At 40.6% G+C, this 19822-nt stretch overlaps 1 protein-coding gene across 2 annotated transcripts in view; it reads left to right on the top strand.

Moving 5' to 3' along the window:
- Positions 1 to 19822, top strand: part of ANGPT1 (angiopoietin 1) — a 349961-nt gene that overhangs the window by 199671 nt on the left and 130468 nt on the right. The window lies entirely within an intron of this gene.

Genomic DNA, 19822 nt, shown 5'->3' with positions numbered 1-19822 from the left:
TCAGCACTTTCTGAAAATCATACCCCACATAAGAGCCAGGAATACTCTAGCCCAAAAAGTCAGGTAATTTATAAAGACCATTTCCTACCTTTTATCTTTGAACAGGCATCCTATTGTTCTCAGTGGGAAATCTGCTATGAACAAGGGTAGTACATAGTGCTAATTTTGTAGAGCTGGCCGTTGGACCACATTCAAATCACTTAACTCGATCTAGTGTGTGAGTCTAAATTAGTCTCTGGAATAATAGTAGAATCTCTGATACTGCAGATTTGTGGACCAACTTCATCCCATCTATAGAGTCTTAAGTATCTAGGAATGATGGACCCAAACCAAAACTCCAGGCTTGAGCATCCACCAAATTTTGTGGAAATTTGCCTGCAAATTTAGACCCTTTTCTAAACTTAGGAGTTCTAGCTCAGTGCCTCTCCAGTATCTCTACTGGATGACTCAGTATTCCTCATCATGCGAGACTGAATTTCTTATCTTCCCCTCCCAAAGCTGTCCCGTTCTCCTCATTCTTTGTCACTGCTAAAATATCCATTTTCCATCTCTTTATCCAGAGTTGAAATCTCTTTATTCCACAGAATGTTGAGATACATGAAGTTCACATAAGAAAGTAAGCGGAGGTTGTGGGGAAGTGATGTCTGCAGTGCTTCCAGACTGAACCTTCATTTAGTTAATTAATTAATCTGTCTGAATTGAACTTGCAGTTTCTGGTATAGATTGTTATTTCCCCTACTGTGTCTTCTTGTGGGCTTGTAAAGTTATGAGCATACTGGCAATGTTCAATAAATATTAAATAGAAAAAAAATGGCTTATGTTATTTATGTCACATGCCGTTACTATTTCCCCCTGCCCCTTAAGCATCTGTATAAACTTGGCCGTTGCCGAAGAGGGCGTATAGGGAAATACAGAGACAAAATATCACAGGGATTATTGGCACAATATAAATATCTTAGGAGTGATACCAGAAGACTCTATAAATGAAAAATGAAAAATGCCTGTGTATATATAAGTAATTAGTTAATAGATCAGGTGTCAGCAGATGGCACTCAAGCATATGTAGTCTAGTTTCTGGGTTTTGTAGAACCAGTAAAACTACTTGTTGTGCACTGCAAATGGCTACTTGTGTGCAGAGTTTTATACGGAGACATAACAGAGAGAATGCATGAAAAGGAATGGAGAAAATTATTAAAAACCAGGAGGACGTCAGCTAACGTGACCAAGTTATACACTTCCTCTTTCACGTCATTCACAAGAAATTAAAGCATTGGTGGTTGGTGCCTCAGGGATGCTCTAACTTGGTCTTCTTGGAACAGCCTTCATGGGGCCATTTTGACAGGCAGGTATTGCCAAAGCACTCCTCCTTCTCTCCAGTCATGCCCTTGCCATGCATGGGGGGAGTAGGGAGGAGGAGTTAGTAACTATGGATTCCTTAAACTGGGGAAATCCCCAGCTAGCCCATTACACCATGTTTCCAGCCTCAGACTGGCACAAAGGTGCCATAACGACGCCAAGAATCTAGGCCTAGGTTCCTTATATAATACATCAACTCTTGTACTAAAAGTCTGTGCAAGCAAACAAACACAAATTTAAATGTGAAATTGACTGCACTTGACCAGCTCTGTGTTTTGGTTTTGGTTTCTGCTTTTGTTTGCAATGTCCAGCTTCTTACTTATGAATTAAAGGCTACGGCTACACTGACGGCAGCAAAGTCGCTGCTGTCAGATCGATTTCTTTGGATTGACTGAGCGGTCAGTGAAGACCCGCTCAGTCAATCCAGAAATCGACATACTGAGGCCACCTTCACAAGTGGCATAGTGCTGTGTCAACAGGAACGCAGTTCCCATCGGCGTAGTGCTGTGAAGACGGCACGCAGAAGAGAAGCAGAGAAGTCGATGGGAGTTGCACAATTTTTTTGCGTAGCTTGCATAACTCCCGTCGATTGCCACCGAATCTCGGAGGTAAGTGTAGACAGGGTCTAAGTCTGTTTCAGTTAGTGTAATTTGCAGTCCAAGGCAGTAGAGGTGGGGAGGCTGTTTAGCAGAAAAAAGCCACTAATACACTGATTTAAGACTACATAAGATAAAGAAAGAGGATATAAAGATGGCTCATTCTATCTTTCACCTTCTTTCAGCCTGCTGTTAGTTGCTTGTCCTGCTTTACCAGCTCCTCTTCTACTCTGTTTTCCCCCACCATTGGCTTGTAAATTACACTAACTTAAACAGTACTATCTGCAGCATGACCTGAAACTAGCCACTGCAAAAAAAACCCCAAAACCTAGAAGAAACTAAGCTAAAAACTTAGGGTGGCATTGTCCTTACTTTCTTATACCCCCTGGCTATATATCACATCTTTAAATGTCCTCCTTGTAGTTGCTGCTGCTGCATTGTCTTATTAGTCCCTCCTTGTTCAAGTTCTATTGATTTTCTGATCTACACCTTATACCACCATTGTCACCTCTGAATTCAACCCAGTGAATCAGCGTATTGTTAGACTACTCTACATTTCCAAACATTCACAAAAAACCCCCTTCATGAAAAGAATATTGCCCTAGGGGTTTAAAAGCAATGACAGCTCCATCACTTAGCATTCACAAAGACAAAGGATATCAAACACTGACTAGGGATCCAGCACAGGGAGCAGGTTTTCATATTCTAGGGTAGATGTTCTTACTTTGCTCAGGCTCCCATTTCCTTTCAAAAAGATAATTAAAAATAGAAGCAAAATAATTAACTCTGTATTAAAAAGCATTACACTACAGTCTCTTCCTGCTGAGCTAATGTTACATATACAGAAAAGCCTTCCTTAGGAGCGTCTCATTCACTGTCTTCATTGATTAGTGACACTTATTCTCTTGATAAAGGTCCTTGAAGCCTTAAGCTGCATGGAACTAGATAATTAGAGAGGTGGTTTTCAGTTGCTTTTTGTCAAAATTTGTTAACTGACCTGTTAAGCAATGCAACTGTGATTGCAAAAGCCTCCTTTCACTGCACTTCACTAATTTCTTTCACTCTGTGACTACTAGTCTCATACATTTTATTCTTTGTGGTTTTTTAAAAGCAGGTGCATTGTTTCATTGCAGAGCTGTGAAATTGCAACATACAACATGTAAGTGCTTTTTAATTAAACGAATCAATTGCAATATTTTCAGTTGTGCTTAACTAACATAATGCTTCCTTCTGCTAATAAAATACAATGGTAAAAATTGGCTAGAGGTATTTGTAATATAATTAACCCAATGGGTAAAAGCACATGAAATATAAGGCTTTTTTCCCTGACACTTGTTTTTGTATTTGCCAGAAGTTGTTGTATATTTAAACCAGTCTCATGGCTAGTATCCTATATTACTTCTGTCTAATATAACTGTCTTATTATTTGGAATGCAGGCCTAGCATACAGTGAGCAATGACTTCCCCAACCATACTTTAGACATAGTTAGTGGGAATTCTTACAGTAGTCTGCACTGAAGTAGTTGCCTTTGTATTCATGCAAATGCACTCCTGTTTTGCATAAGCACTACCAGATGTGCACATGTAAATCTTTGATTTGCCTGAAGTCAGGGTTAGATAGATTAGATATTTACCCAGTCAAGTGTGTGCACATGTGCAATAGTGTGTGTGCAAATAATAGGCCTACATCCTTTTGAAAACAAATGGGCACCTACAAATTTACTAGAACTCACACCCAAATATGCTTTTAGCTATGACCACCCGAATTGGACATGGAAATAAATACTTATGTCACGTTGGGGATAGTAGTTCTTGGGCAGCATTGGAGAAAAAAACATGAGCTTTGAACACAAAGGCGGGAGACACGAGTGAGGCAATTGTTTGGGCACAAAGCCATGGGGAATGGAGTCTTCTATCTGCTACCATGAATGGTGTCACTAGATAGCTGGCAAAGGCCAATGTGGGGCACAGAACAATACCAACTACCTGAATTGAGAGAGGCTTTATTACAGTATTTATAGAACTTTAAAATAAGTGACTAAAATTGGAAACCTGTGCGTGATTCATACTTTTAAGTAATCAGCTGTAACAAACAGTTAGATACTTACTAAGGGCCTGAGCATGCAGACACATGATTGATTTTGTCCCATGTAAATAGTTCCATGGAATTCAGTGGTATTGTTAATGAGAAATGGATACAGGTGGTTTCAGGATTGAGCCCTAAATCTGAAACTTCAGCAGTCCTTGATGGAACAAAGTCTGGGACTCAATCCTCCATTCCTTGTGTTAGGTCAAAAGACCTAGCTCAAAAGATTTCAACTGGGCCCAAATTTCCCTTCAAAGTCAAGTTTTTAAACTTCAGTGGGAGTTTTGGGCATTCAAGGAATGTAGGCTGAAGCAGACATCAGGCCAGAACTTGTCCCAGTGTCCAGCCAAGAAGCAGCAGTCTGATTCTGGGCCAGGCGGTTCTCAAGTGCATGTTAGAACAACCTTCATCAAGGTAGAAAGATACAAAATTCCCTGAAAGATCTGCTCTCCTCCTCCGCCACCAGTATGTAAACTACTTGAGTTCCTTGGGTGAAAGTAATTAAATAAGTGCACAGTGTTGTTTTAACTATCAACAGACTGCCACAGATACAATTTTCATGTATTTTAATAGGGATTTGCTCTGTGATGGAGAAAATATATAAGGTATTTATTAATTTTACTCTTCAAGTGTCTCAGTAATGAGTGGTTTACTAAATATAAAGCATGTGTTTAGCTGGCCAATGTAGCATACAACAATGTAGAGTCAATAAGACTCTAATCCAAAATGCTCACTACTTCTTGTAATCAATCCACTTCCTTTATTAATGGTCACAGTGTTGCTCCCTGTCTTCTCATTCTTTTAATGGAAAAGGCCTATTTTGAGTTACAATGAGAATGTGCTAACATGGTACAGACCGTGCTTTTAAGTTTGCAGCATCACAACAGGTCGCAGACCTTGGAAATACAATTTCTAAGAAGGAAGCCGGGTCTCTGCTGGTTTCACGTTTTTGTTAGTATCAGCCAAACAGGGCAGGAAGCAGACAGCCCTCTTCCCTGCCCTCAGGAAACAAGGAGGGGCAGAGGGAGAAAGGAGCAGTAAGAAAGAGCCCAGCATCTCCCATCTTGCAAGCAGTGGGACAGCTCCTCTGATCTTCCCCTCTCTCTCCCTACAACACCCATTCTGGAGAGGATGAGAAGGAGACGCCAATGCAGCCTCACCCCCAGGTCTTGCAGATGGGGTGGGGAATCTTAGGAGCTGCAGGAGAATCAGAAGTGAGGCTGGGGGGGGTACCTACAGGACTGATGTAGGGGCAGAATTGAAGGAGGAAGATTTGATAAGAGGTTGGGGGGTTGAAAAACCATCGAGGCAATGTTAGTTGGGGTCTGGAGGGACTGGGTTGACTTTAAGGTTGGGGGACAGGCAAGTGGGGGTTATGAAAGTTTTTTTTCCAGACCATTATAAGCACTGCATGCAGTCTGTATGTACTGTGTGTCATTTTTTTTCAGTTAAAAAAATATCCCACATTTCTACCTACTTATATTGCCCACAACCCTGTAGTATTTGAGATTCTCATAAATAGGAGTGAAATTGTCCTCATGTCACCCCTGGGCAGTATTATTTTTCCTATGGGGAAACTAAGGCACTGAGAGATTAAGTTCCTTGTCCAAGGTCACACGGGAAGTCTGGGTAAAGCAGGAGATAGAATCTAAATCTCTTGACCCTCAGGTCCAGTGCTTTTAACCACAAGACCATCAAGCCTCAGCCTTGATCAGACCCTCCTGACTGAAAGAATTCAAAGTAAAGCCCAGGAGCTGAAATTAGCAGTGTTTCCAATTTCTGTACACAGTTTATTCCCAAGCAGGGGTTGAGGGGACCCTTATATGTGAGATTTTCAAGGAAAAAAACCAAGGGTTCTACAGAAACCCATGTAAGGGATTGGGTAGATGTCACTCTTCCTTGTGAGACAGGGTATAAACAAGGTCATAGACTGGTGTTCATGGATCTGCTGCAGAACGTGCCTGCTTTCACATGAAATGTCAGATTGGTTTCTGACCCACTGCGGTGATTAACAAAAATCCTCTTGCACCCAGGATCAATCAGAATGTAGCATTCTACATCTACTTTGCTCAAGTGTATCTGGGTACCCTGGGAAAAGAAGCAGGCTCTGGAAGTCTTGCAGTCCTGATGAAAGCTGAAGCTTTTAAGATTCACCATCTGGCATGCAATGTGGAGATGAGTGACTCAGAAGATACACAATATGCTCTGTTTAGGCTCATTATGAACAATCAAATATTTGTCACTTATGGAACACCTGAATTCAAAACTTCCTGGAGAACTGCTGGTTTCATATTCAACTCACACCCTGTAGCCATGATTAGATAGACATTTAAGAGGTCTTAAATTACTAGTTATTTTGACTAATTATTTAGTTCTGGATAGCAGGAGACAAGAAGATACAACCTGTCCAGACACACTAATTTAACAGAGAACAAATGAGACATTATAGCAGTTTCTCCATAGTTTCTTTTTCTAGGACAAGATTAGTACAACTTGACCCCTTCTGCTGATCAGTTATTGTATTCTTGTTCTGATTTATAATCTGTGAAATATAATGTTGTATTTTTACAATTACTATGACAGTGAATTAGTTCTTGGTCAGCTGATGTCAGAAGTGGTTTAATGCACTGGAAAATAGTGGTTTGTTTTTGTTTTGTATTGTTGTTTTTTGTGTTGTTTGCAGCAAACTATTAAAATGACCAACCTTTGTATAAAGTTCCCTGAAGATTTGAGATGACACTGATAGTCAGTAAATTCTCTCTTCTCTGCTGAACTTTCTAAAACTAATTAATAGGCAATCATTTTATCTACAGTACAACTTCACTACACGTGGACCAAATTCATGGTCAAAAAGTGAACTCGAATACATACAAAGGCAGTGTTCCCAACTCTCACAATTTTATTGCGGGCTTCACAATTTTTGATGATTTTCTCAAAGCTCCAGTTCCTACTGTCATGTGACAATGAAAGCTGATCTTTTCACAGAAAAATTAAAAATAACTTATCTGTGGCCCTCATGATTGCAAAGAAAAGCTTGAAAAAATGACCTGAGTACAGAAAGAAGGCAAATTAAAAAATAACAATCAATTTCCAGTTGTTTTATATCATAATTTTGGGAGAACAGACTCTCAAATTCTGAACCATAGGGGTGAGGAATACTGCAGAGGATACTGTTTAAATTCTGTACTTCCTACATAGAGTATCTCAGAAACGATAGTGTTTTCTTATTCTAAGTATGGGGAAATATTTTGGTTTTTCAGACACTATAGCGAAGAAAATGTTGCTAAATATTAATTTTTAATGGCAACCACTGTATACATTGCAGACACATCTTTATATTGTTCCAAATTTCTGTGCATATCATTCCTACCAAGAGCATGAATTCCATTCAGAGAATAGGTAAACACAGACCACACCTAATCCCACAGGGCGGCCCTAGAATTATCTAGCTTTGCTGCTCTATGTGCAAAGGCCTGTAAAGTGATCTCTCCCTGGATTTTAGAAAGAACCATGATGAGAAAGGCAGTATCTCCATTATAGTTCCTCAACAGTGCACAGGTCTCCTGGCAGGCACCCCTAATGTTCAGCACCTGCCAGACCTTCTCTCTCTAAGTGGAGGTGCGATATGAGAACAAACATTACAGTTAAGCCAATGTATTGCATTGAAATAATTCCAGCCTCTCATTCTACTTCACTGTAAACTTGGTTTCACCATCAGTGGTATCCGCTGTCTCCTCACACTGCTCTTGGATGAAATAGTAATACTTTAAAAAAAAAATCCGCAACTCATTCAAGAGGGAATTAATTCTGATTAATTGAATGATAATTTAAGTGTATTAAATCTTGATGATATTCTGAATACTAAGTGTCAAGGCCAAACTTGAGAGCCTCATTGAGAGTCAAAATAGAAGGTAAACACTGTGCACCAAAACACTGAAAGTAGCATTTGAAGGATATTTTCTTAATGAAAAAAAACAGAGACTAATTCAAGTCTCAGTGAAGCGAATGAGAGTCTGTCCATTCCATAACAATGGAGTTGGATCAGGCACTAACTAAGAGGAGAGAGGAGATAGCAGGAATTAGCAATGTCAGGGTCATGAAATCCACTTCATACCTTTAATGGAGAGCTGTCAATACAGAGATACAGTATACAATCCAGAATCTAATTAATATAATTAATTCAAATCACAAATTTCCTTTGGCATTTTAAAAGTCTTAAAAAACAGTGAGGAGCCCAAACCAAAACTCTCAACATGGACACACTTCTTCTTGGGGAGGGGTTTGGAATCTGAACCCATGTCAAAATCCAAACTTAGTAGTAGAGTAAGAGGTACTCTCTATCCCCAAAGTTTGAGGACAGAAGCACTCAGAATCCAGATCTGGATTTGAATGTTGTAGCTTGGTACTGTTTCTGACACTTGTCAGTACCAGATGCTTCAGAAGAAGGTCTTCGTTTATTTTTAACTCTGTTGCTAGGAGCCATCTGGTTCCTGAATATCTGAACTAAAGAATAACTCAGATGTGTACTTAATAAATAACTGTAATTAGCTGAGCTGAGCACTTTCAGATTTATCTAAGCTTTTTTAAATTCTATTTTTTTTTCTTTTGGTCATCTACCTGTATAACTTGTCTTAGTGCATTAGGTAAAGACATGAAGCTATAGATGTATTCAATGAAATTTGGGAAAGAGTATAACAGGCAAAACTAAAACAATGTTTTTTATATATAATATTGTATCTCAAGTGACATTCTTCCCCGTTACTCACATCTAGTGATTAGAGTTTGAAGAAGTTTACAAGAGCAAAACAAGCAATTCTGAGTGTCAAATATTTCCCTTAAATTAAGACAATCCCTAACTTTTTATTTAGGAAATATCCCTTTCAAATCCTCCACAGGCATCTTGACTTCCTATTTTCTCTATATAGACTGAAATGTGTTCCTTACCTTTAGCAATAGGTCACATGATTTAGCTGTTGTGGTAGATTGATTCATTTATAAGTACCTGCATAGAGAAGAAGTAGTTAATAATGGGCTCTTCAATCTAGCAGAGAAAGGTATAACATGATCTAATGACTGGAGGGTGAAATAGACAAATTCAGACTGGAAATAAGGCATACATTTTTAACAGTGAGGGTAATTAACCATGGGAACAATTTACCAAGAGTCAACTTTTAAATCAAGATTGGATGTTTTTCTAAAACATAATCTCAAGGAATCATTTTGGGGGTGTTCTCTGCCCTGTGTCAAACAGGAGGTCAGATGAGATGATCAGAGTGGTCCTTCTGGCATTAACATCTATGAATCTCTCAATGTTCTCTACTCTTTCTATTGTGTTTGGCAAGCTGTTTTATTCAAATTTGCCATCGTTTGGAATTCTCTGCAATGAGTTGTGCGGTTCTTACCTAAACCCTGCAAATCTTAAAGTTTACTATTTGAATAAAACTCTATATGACTGTAGCCAAAACACTGCAGACTTGTTGAGTTCCATGAAGGAGTCAGTGGTCAGAAGAGGGAAGTGAAGGATGAGAGTATTTGTTGGGGTTATAGAGAGGCACATAAAAAACTAAAATGGCACAATGAAAATACAGATTTGGGGGAACAATAGTAATCTCCATTTACTCGCAGAACTTCCATTGATCAAGGGCAGTTTAAAGTCCTTATTCACTATGCCAAGAATGTACAAAATTTCCTAATCTATTAGGAGAGTTCTACCTTATAGCTTGCACGTAGTTAAAACTTTCGGTAAGTTATTTAGGTATTTGTTTCTGCAAACACTTAGGACTTGTCTACACAAACAGTTTGCAGCAATATGGGGTATGAGTCTACCCTTCACTACCCTGACGTGGAGTAACTGTCCATGTGGACCCTGCTGATGTGCATCAATAGTTTGTTAATGCACTTTGGCTAGTCCCATTTCCAAAAGGACTGTATCAAAGTGCATTAATGAACCGGTAATGCACCCCAGAAAGCTCCACACAGTTAGTCGACAACAGGCTAGTGAAGGGTAGAGTCACACCGAAGCTTGCCATGATTTAAATGTTCATGTAGACAAGCCCTTATTTAAATGTCTAACTTTAAAGTCAATGGGACGAGTCACATGCTTCAAGTGATTAGTATGTGCTGGATCAGGACTCAAGTTAACAGAAAATGGTACTCGGTTGTAATTTAAACCAGGAGGAGCATCTGAATAGGTAGCACCTTTGGGAGACAAGGTCCTTCTCCAAATTCCTTGGTGTGCAAGATCAGGTGGTAAGGCAAGGCCAACCAATGGACTGTTGAATCTGTTCCTTCAGCTGAGGTCTGGCTGTCCTGGCAATGTGTATCCCCAAGGGTGAAGTGTAGGGACTGCAGTTATAAACAGCTGTTGTGTGGGGCACAGAGGCAGAGAAAGCTCCTTGCACTCTTCCCTCCTCTTAAATATCCACACAAATGCCTGTCATGATCTGTATTTAGCCAAATAGTATGGAATCATAAACAGGGAAAAACTCTTCAACTACCCAGAGTTGCCCAGTAACATCTGGGAATTGCTCAGTGTTCCATAGATTGACACACTAACAGCTTAGTTCTTCTTCAGACTTTACTCAGGCAAAAGTTTCCATTGGCTTCAGTGGGAGTTTTGCCTGACTAAGCACTGCATGAGGGAGTCCCGAGGAGACAGATGAGAAAGAATAACTATCACGCTGAGCTTTTTTAGTGGTTGGTGTGGAAGGTTTATCAACTCTGTACAGTAGATCAAATAGAGAAATATATGGAGTGAAATCAAGACTGACTTAAACTTGTGCAAAAACAATAAAGCTGTGGCACACAAGGAACTTCTCTGTGTGACAAGTCTCTTTGCAAAACGATTTCAGAAAGGAGCTCTGCGTGGAGCTCATTAAAATTCTGCAGTGATGGTCCACAAAGAGAGCAGGACAAATGATGAATAAGGGCTAGCACAAATAAAAAGATTCAGGGGAAAATAAGATCTCTCTATTACAAAATGAGGGGCCCGATTCTAGAGAACATACCCTCCAAGTATTCCATTGGCTTCAATCACATGACAGAGCTTCGGTATTTACCTGCAACAAATAATTGTCAGACGTGACAATATCATGAAGATTTGCTTTTTTTCTCATTCAGCCATAAAAAAGAATTGTTCCAGGATGGGTATAATTTTGTAAGATAGTTTTGTCTGCTACTGTTTTGTAAAGAAACAGGAACAGTTTTTTTTTCTCACTTAAGTCCTGATCCTTCAACACTTTTCTCATAAATTCAAAGCTTTTTTATTTTAAGGCTCAAAGAGACCATTATGATCATCATTCTGACCACTTGCACAATGCAGGCCAGGAATTCCTCCATCAAGCCCATATCTTATGGATGAACTAGAACATATATTTTAGAAAGACAAACCAGGTTCCCATTGACTTCAAACCATTTCACTCCTCATCCTGATTTAAACACTTCATGTGATGAAGAATCCGCCACATCCCCTTGACATTGGCTTCAATGGGAGAAGGATTAGAATAAGAATATGAAGTGCCAGGCAGTGAAGAATCAGACTCAGTGATTTTGCTTGAGTTTAACTGAGAGTAGAATTTGTCCCTTAATTATATTATAATAACTCAAGCAGACTAATCGTTGGTATAAGTAAAACTTTTTTGTAACTACTAATACACAGCAGGGTCTTGGAAGTCCCAGTCCTATTTTCCTCACTCAGGCAAAACCCCCATTGATTTCATCTGGATTTTGTCTGAATAAAGGACTACAAGATCTGATCCCATGGACTGCAGAGGAAATAAATCCAACAAGATATCTCAGTAAGAAAACAAGTTAAAGAGAATTTTTCTGTTTGCATTAAGGGAGATACTGACAAAAGCTAACCTTAGCAGCAAGCCTGTTTCTATGTGAGCCTGTTCTCGGACAGACTTTTTGGAACATGTTGCTGGACGGCTTTGGCAAAGACTCTGCACTTGCCACTGCTGCTACATTTTAACAAGGTTTTTGGCTATTCGAAAGTTGTGAAGCCAAGTGAGAATTTGCTTTTCTCTCCCCCCGCCCCTATTTTGCCAATTACATTATGGTTTGACTGGTAGTCAGGGTCAGTTTCAAAAGCCTAATGAACATTTTTATTAGGTTTTCTGCAGAAGCATTACTTTCTTTTCCTGGCAGAGTTCCATGCAAACTGGGACTAATGCAGCCTCACTGTTATTTGACAAGGAGAAAAGGAAAAAAAAAAGACAATCATTTTCATTCCCAAATGGGAGAAGCTGTCAGCTACCAGAAGAATAAAGACTTCAGTGTTTACCTTTCCACACAGTCCAGTGACTGCATAGCAACAACAAGACATTTTTCATGGCTAGAATGAAAGAATATGCAAAATGGCATCAAGTGACTGAAAAAGTAAATAATTAACATATTTATACCAGACATTCCACCTTTTATTCTGTAGCACATTGCTATAGAGACTGGGAAAAATCAAATCCAAGTGGACAGAATTTAGCATTTAAAATAAAAAGGATCACCTTTAGACAAACCCAGGGCAGGTCGTTATCTCAAATGAGTGTACTAAAATGAATGCCAGAGTGATTCAAAGTGTCCATACAGATTTTTCCATTTGATTTACCTTTTTATGGCCTGACCTTGTAATCATTACTTAGGCAAAACTCCCACTGAAATCAATGGGGTATTCTGACCATCTACTCAGCCCTAGTAACTGGTTTAGGCACTGGACAGATAAGTGGAGGTGGGAAATCTTAGCTCCTAGACCACAGATAAACTCTACAGCTGATAGATTGAGGCTAATTCACTCCTTGCACACCCACAGCGGGAGGAAAGGATGGGGCATCAGGATTTACCTAATAGTAGATCTCCACTTCCAGACTCTTTCCCTGCCACTTCTTATGCATGTTTCTTTTCAGGGATTCTCTAGGGGCTGTGCACTCCTGTACATTTCATAACCCCACCCCAGACCATTTCTCCTTACACAAGGGAACTGCATCAATTCAGCTACAAGAAGCCATCTGCCGTAGAAGAAGAAGCTGGATTTGCTCCTTAGTGTGACTATCTAGGGAATGCACAGCAATCGCTATTGAAAACAATGGCAATTTTGCCCTCAGTAAAGCAAGTGGAGGATCAAAGACTTTTTTTTGGGCGAGTAGATAGGACAGGTATACGTATAAATAAAAACATCATTCAGATGCATTTATCATCTCTTTTGTTTATATTCCAGTGGGAGAATCATATTATTAGGACTAGATTATGGCAGGTTCTACATACATGAGCAACAGAAAGGGCATGATGTCCGGCCATACTGGGTCAGACCAATGGTCCATCTAGCCCAGTATCCTGTCTTCCAACAGTGGCTAATGCCTGGTGCTTCAGAGGGAATGAATAGGACAGGCAATCATCAAGTGATCCATCCCCTGCCATCCACTCCCAGCTTCTGGCAGTTAGAGGCTAGGGACACCTAGAGCATGGGGTTGTGCCCCTGGCCATCGTGGCTGCTAGCAATTGATGGGCCTATCCTCTATGAACTTATCTAATTCTTTTTTGAATCCAGTTATGGCCTTCACATCATCCCTTGCCAAGGAGTTCCACAGGTTGACTGCATCGGTGTGAAGAAATACTTCCTTTTATTTGTTTTAAACCTGCTGCCTATTAATTTCATTGGTTGACCCCTGATTCTTGTGTTATATGCGTTTCCCTTTTCCCATGATTCCCAGCACAACTGCAGTCTTATGTGCACACTAGCTACCCTGCGATGGGAGTGGAGTAGTCAGGAACTTGACTCCACTCCAGTTTTCTCACCTGGGGTAGTTAACTGGAGACAGAAGCACATGCTGTATGCTCCTTAGGTGTGTAACAGCATGTGCACTTCTCTTGCATGCTTGGGAGCTCACAGAGGTACAGTGTCTCCTGCATCCCTTGCTAAGTAGCTCTGCGCACACAATGCAAGTGCCTTAAAGGAGCCATGTAGCCCCGAGGCAGGGCTTTTCATAGCTAGTTTTAGATTTTATAAAATGATTTTTAGGGTTAATAAGATGTTCCATTATTAAGACACTGTTGCTTGCTCTTATTCAGACAAAACTGCCAATTGGCAGCAGCAGGGAATTTTACCTGAGTAAGTTGTGCAAGGCTGGGCCCACAGCGTGTATGTTCTACCACTCAAGCTACTTGCTGACATCGCTCTAGCGTTAGACTAATTAGTTGGTGCTCTGCTCTCCTCACACCTGTCTGGACCCAGTGTCTGGACCAATCCATCTCACCTGTAGCAGCATACATGTTAGCCTATATCTATGTCCTGTTTGGGCTGTAAGGGTAAGCTGAAGGATGATCTAGTGGGGAGGGCTATAGTCTAGGATTTGGGAGGTCTAAATTCAAAACCCTGCTCTGCCACACACTTCTTGTATGGCCTTGGTGACATCAGGTCTGCTGCAGTAACAGATCTGTGGCTGAACCATTTCAGCTGGCTTGGGCCGTGGGGCTATAAAATTGCTGCAGAGATGCTTAGGCTGAGGCCTGGGCTCTGAGACCCCACAAGGGTGAAGTCCAGTCCGAGTTGCTACACTGCAATTTCATAGCCCCACGAGCTCGAGTCAGTTGACTTGGATGCTGAAACTCAGTGCCACGGGGTTTTTATTGCCACGTAGACATACCCTCAGTTACACATCTGTAAAATGGGAATAGGAGCACTGCGCAACCTCACAGAGTTGTTGTGAAGATAGATACATTAAAGAATGTGAGGTGCTCAAATACTACAGTAAAGGGTGCCACATAAGCACCCAAGATAGATCAGTATGTAGCTGATCGTGTAGGCGCATATCTTAATGAGATAGTGTAATGTTAGTGTGGGGGTGCCTAAGCTGCTGCCTGTAATAAGCGTAACGTATGGGGCAATGGAGTCATGTAGAAGGCTAGTTGCTTCTGTAGGGAGTGGCTTGGAGAAGCAGACACAGCTCACAGCATGCACCTCTGGTTGCATGTACTGGCTATCGGGTGACCAGATAGCAAGTGAAAAATCAGGATGGGGTGGAGGGTAATAAGCACCTATATAACAAGAAGGCCCAAATATCGGGACTGTCCGTATAAAATCGGAACATCTGGTCACCTTAACTGGCTATGACTTTAACAGGCTGTCAATATGCTCCCTGCTGTGATCCATGCAATGGCCCTGGGGCCCTCTCCATTGCACTGCCTATTCTTCCTCCTCTGCAGTAGAAATGTGGAGTGTGCTGTGTTTGAAGGATGGAGGGGGTTGCAGGATTGGTCCTTATGTATGTAGAGCCACACTTTGGAGCAAAAATTCCTCCCCTCCAGATATTAACTCTTTGTCTTCCTTTCATTTCCTGATATAAAAAGTGCCATGTTATCCTATTCAAGTATTTACCTGGCCCTCATCACCATTGTATCTAAGGATCCCTTAATCACTCATGGATTTTATCCTCACTCACCCCTCTGAGGTAGGGAAGTACTATCCTCATTTGAAAACCGGAGAATGGAGGTACAGAGTATGTTCAGTGACTTGCCGAAGGTTAAAAAGAAAGCCTGTATCTGCGTTGGGAGCTAAGCCCAACTCTCTTGAATCCCAATTCAATGTTCTATCCACTAGATCATCCTTCCAACCCTCATGCATAAGTGCTTTCCTTAATCTGGTCTCCGAGGGTAAGAGTGGCAAAATCCGGCCAGTTATAATTTGCAGTGAGGAGTGAATTCAGTCATGGAGATTTTGGACATTGAATTTTGCCTTCTCTCCCCCTGTGAATCACCTCTGGCCCAAAAGTGATGGGAAATATTTTTTTAACAAATGTTTTTACTTTATAAATGTTTACCTTCTAAATACTTTACTAGTAGACCCTTTGAATCATTAGCGTATGAAATTTCAATGTATACTTCAATTTATGTAACATACCAAAGAAATTATATGTTAGATTTCAGTGACATCAATGAAACAATCTTTTAACGATCCGTGAAAATTTAAAGATATATTCTGAAGTTAACTGCGATATTTAATTAGGCTAAGATGCTACCGAATTAAATACTTATATTTGGAGAGTGCACTAAAACTGCACATTTATTTATAGTGCAATAAAAGTGGCAAACAAAGATGCAGCCACTTTTGCACGTTTTATGTCTGTCCTGTGTGAAATATAATACCTTTGACCAAAGGAAGTACTGAAAAATGATCTACCTTATTTTAGATTTTGATATGAAATGCTCTGCAGTAATATTAATAATAAATTACACATATGTAGAAACGTCTATCTGAGGATCTCTAAACATTTAGATAGCATGGCAATGGATACCATCCAGAACTCTACAATAGTCTGAATGATTTGGCAAAGGTTGAAAGTTTTGGGGCAAAACTTTTTTTCACCAAAAAATGCAGACTTAGCTTGATTGAAACACTTAATGAATCCCGGGTCAATTTTGACAAATTTATTTCCACTGAAACAAAAACAAGAAAAAGTTTTGGAAATTTTTGTTTTGATAGTTAACAAAACATAATATCTTTATTTTTAAGGTGAGATTCACATGAGGATTTAGGCATCATTCACAAAACTAGACAAGGTGGGGCTGCTGTTACTACCCTTATAACCGATAGCCTAGTGTTTAAGCCATTCACCTGGAATGTGGGAGACCCAGGTTCAGTTTTCACTGGAGAAGGGACAATCCTTGGTGTCACCTCTACAAGGTGTGTACCCTAACTACCTGACTATAGAGTCATTCTTGCTCTCTTTCTCTGGCCCAGTGACTAGTCAAGTATTTTATACAAAGTGGAACAACTTCAACAGAAGAGATTGAGAAAGACTCACCCCAGAATGCCCTATAGACTGATGACACACACCTGAGAGGCGGGGAGAGCCCTGCTCCAGAATGGGGATTCATCATTGGGTCTCCCACATCCCAGGTGAGTGCCCTAAGTGGGGAACAAAGTGCTCATTAGAGTTTGGAAATAAATGGGATTATGTTAATCGCTGATTTTTATTTCCTATTCAGACTAAATGATCCAGGCACCTTAGGGAAAATGAATATCCAGTGGTTAAAAGAGAAAATGCTTTAAAGTTGTTACTGGTTCTCCAGGTCTTTCAGGGTACATCTGACCAGCTCGCAGAGAGAGCCTCAGAGCCCAGGTTGACAGGCGTAAATTTGCAGGGCAGTGTAGACGCTGTGGTTTTTGCTGGAGTTTGGGCTCTGAAGCCTAGGGATGATAGTGGGCTTTTAGCACCAGAGCGCGAGCCCCACAAACCTGAGTCTGTTGACTCTTTCTCTCTGCGTATGTCTATACTGAGTATGTCTATACTGCAGTTAGCCACCCATGGCTGGCCCAGGCCAGCTGACTCCACCTTCCGGGCTCAAGCTAATGGAATGTTTAACTGAGGTGCAGAGGTTCGGACTCAGGCTGCAGCCCGAGATCTGGGACCCTCCCACCTCGCAGGGTCCTAGATCCTGGACTCCACAGGCCAGCTATGGGTTTTTAACTGCAGTGTAGATGACACTCTTTGACTTGCTGCTATAGGCTGTTTAGACATCCTAAGTGTCTATAAAAGCTCAAGGGCTTTAAGTCCAAACATACCTTTTGGTATGTTTTATAAGGAAAGCTTCAGGGTCTGAAGCCCAACGATACGTTGATGTTGGCTCTTAAAGCTAGATGCAAGAGCCAATAAAAACAATTGCAAGATTTTTTTTAACTGATCTGTGTCATTTTGAGAGCTTTGGTCCCTCAAGTTCTTATTTAGGAACAAATTCATTCTTAAAAAGTTACTGACCTTGGTTGTCATTTTATTGTCACTAGCCACCTCAGAGAAATACCCAGTTCCGAATAATGCAGTTAATAATAGGAGTTTTTAATAATACTTAGCACTCCCACTCAGCCTTATGTTTTCAGATGGCTGATCCAAACGTTAACCAATTAATCTTCATTGTTTCATTGGAAATGGAGCATACTAAGATTAAGTGAATATCTTAAGGCCACATTGGGAGACAGTAGCAAAGTCTGGTTAACAACTCAGGAGGACCATACTGCTGCTCTTCCCTAAGTATAGATATGCATTTGTATTATAAACAATCACAACAAATTTTACAAACTATACGCAATGATCCCTATTCTCCCCTCCCTCCACCCATGCAGATACCTCTGGTGACACATGCAGCAACAATTAACAACACTTGATAACATTTCACAACAGGTTAACACAGGAGATGACTAACAGCATATCTATGTGTAAACATAGACAGATTTACGAAAGCAGAATGTAGTTACCCACGTGAAATTTAGCAAGGACAGCAGAGTTAACACTTGCAAAAAGTGCCATAGGATCTTTAATGAATGCAAGTAATCAGAACATCAATTCTGCATCTCCTTGAATCATGGGCATCTTCGATTCAGACCTCTCTCGAAATCCTCACATCCTGGCTATGTCTAAGTCTTGCAGATTCTTTCTGAATAACATATCTAAGATACAGTCTTTGGTATCGATCCACACAGCAAAAACTCTCCCCCAGGCTCTCATCATCTTGAGTTCTGATTATTGTAATATCCTTCTCTCTGGCCTTGAGGAATGCAGTCTTGCTTTGTCCATATACATATCTGCTGCAAAGATCATTTTCCTAGCCTGTTGCTTTGACCCCATGTCTCCTCTCTCTCTCTCTTTGCATCTCACCACTGGTTCCCTCATCTCTATAGCCTGAAACATATGTTACCGGTCTTCACTTTCAAGGGCTTTCACAATCTGTCCCCATCCTACCTATCATCTCACATCTAGTATCAAAAGGTCAGTTCCCACCTCCATGCCAGCCTCCATTGCCACATGTTACATTTACAAACAAGCCCCTTTGTGCTTTCCCCCATGCTATCTATGAGAAATGTAGAGAAGAATGGCTTGAACAGAAGCACTGCTTTAAAAAGAATCCTTTTGGGTGTTACTCTCCTACCATCCACTTACCAAGTCACACATTTGTGAGTGGAAATTGAGTAAAATCTCAACAGTCTCACATGTATATTTATTGTACTAAAACATATGGATTTTTTGGCTCATTATGTGACTACTTCAAAAAGGACAGACAGTAGCGTAGGAAAACATGCTACCTGCTGCACTGAAGGCTCTCTTGTGATCTGCCTTTAAGATATATGTTGCCTATTCATGTATTTCAGTAGAAAAAAGTCAGGATGTGACTATCCCATCAAATTTCCATCATATAAGGATATATTTAGCCACTTGAATTTCTGATTGCACTGGATGCACATCTGGCACTTGTTATGAGCTACAGATGTCCAATCATGAAGAGAGAATGCTGACAGGAGGGAAGATGCCAAGACACATTACAGATGTCTGGGTCTCCTCTCCTTATTGAACATGGTCAGCCAAGCCCTTTGGACCAGATTGAGAGAGGCCCCTGCATGGCTGCAGCGTTGTGATCAAGATCAGTACCCCCTTTTAAGCAGCACTGCAAGCACCTACCTTGACAGCAATACTGTCCTCGGGGGAACACAGGGCTGTTTCACTCTTTCCTGGGTCCCCTCTGGGGACATCAGCAAGTTTTAATTCATGGATTACCTAATGTATCTGAATCAGAAGATGAGAACAGCCTCATACACTATTGCAAAAATAGTAAAAACTATAACTGCACGTAGCGGTGATACTATACATGGTTCTGTATTTGTGGATTATCATCTATTCGGAGCAGAATGCAGAGTGCCAGTTGAATTGCTAGAAGAAGAAGCAGTAAAGTAATCCTGGGAGCCATGATTGTGTGTAATACCTGAATGAATGCTTGGATCAGAAATCACAGGGTGCGATGAGAAATT

Source organism: Emydura macquarii, unplaced genomic scaffold (assembly GCF_026122565.2).
Source record: "Emydura macquarii macquarii isolate MOO-44397 ecotype Brisbane River unplaced genomic scaffold, CSIRO-AGI_Emac_v2 contig_383, whole genome shotgun sequence".
NCBI lineage: Eukaryota > Metazoa > Chordata > Testudines > Chelidae > Emydura > Emydura macquarii.
This window is presented reverse-complemented; position numbering and strand designations above follow the sequence as displayed.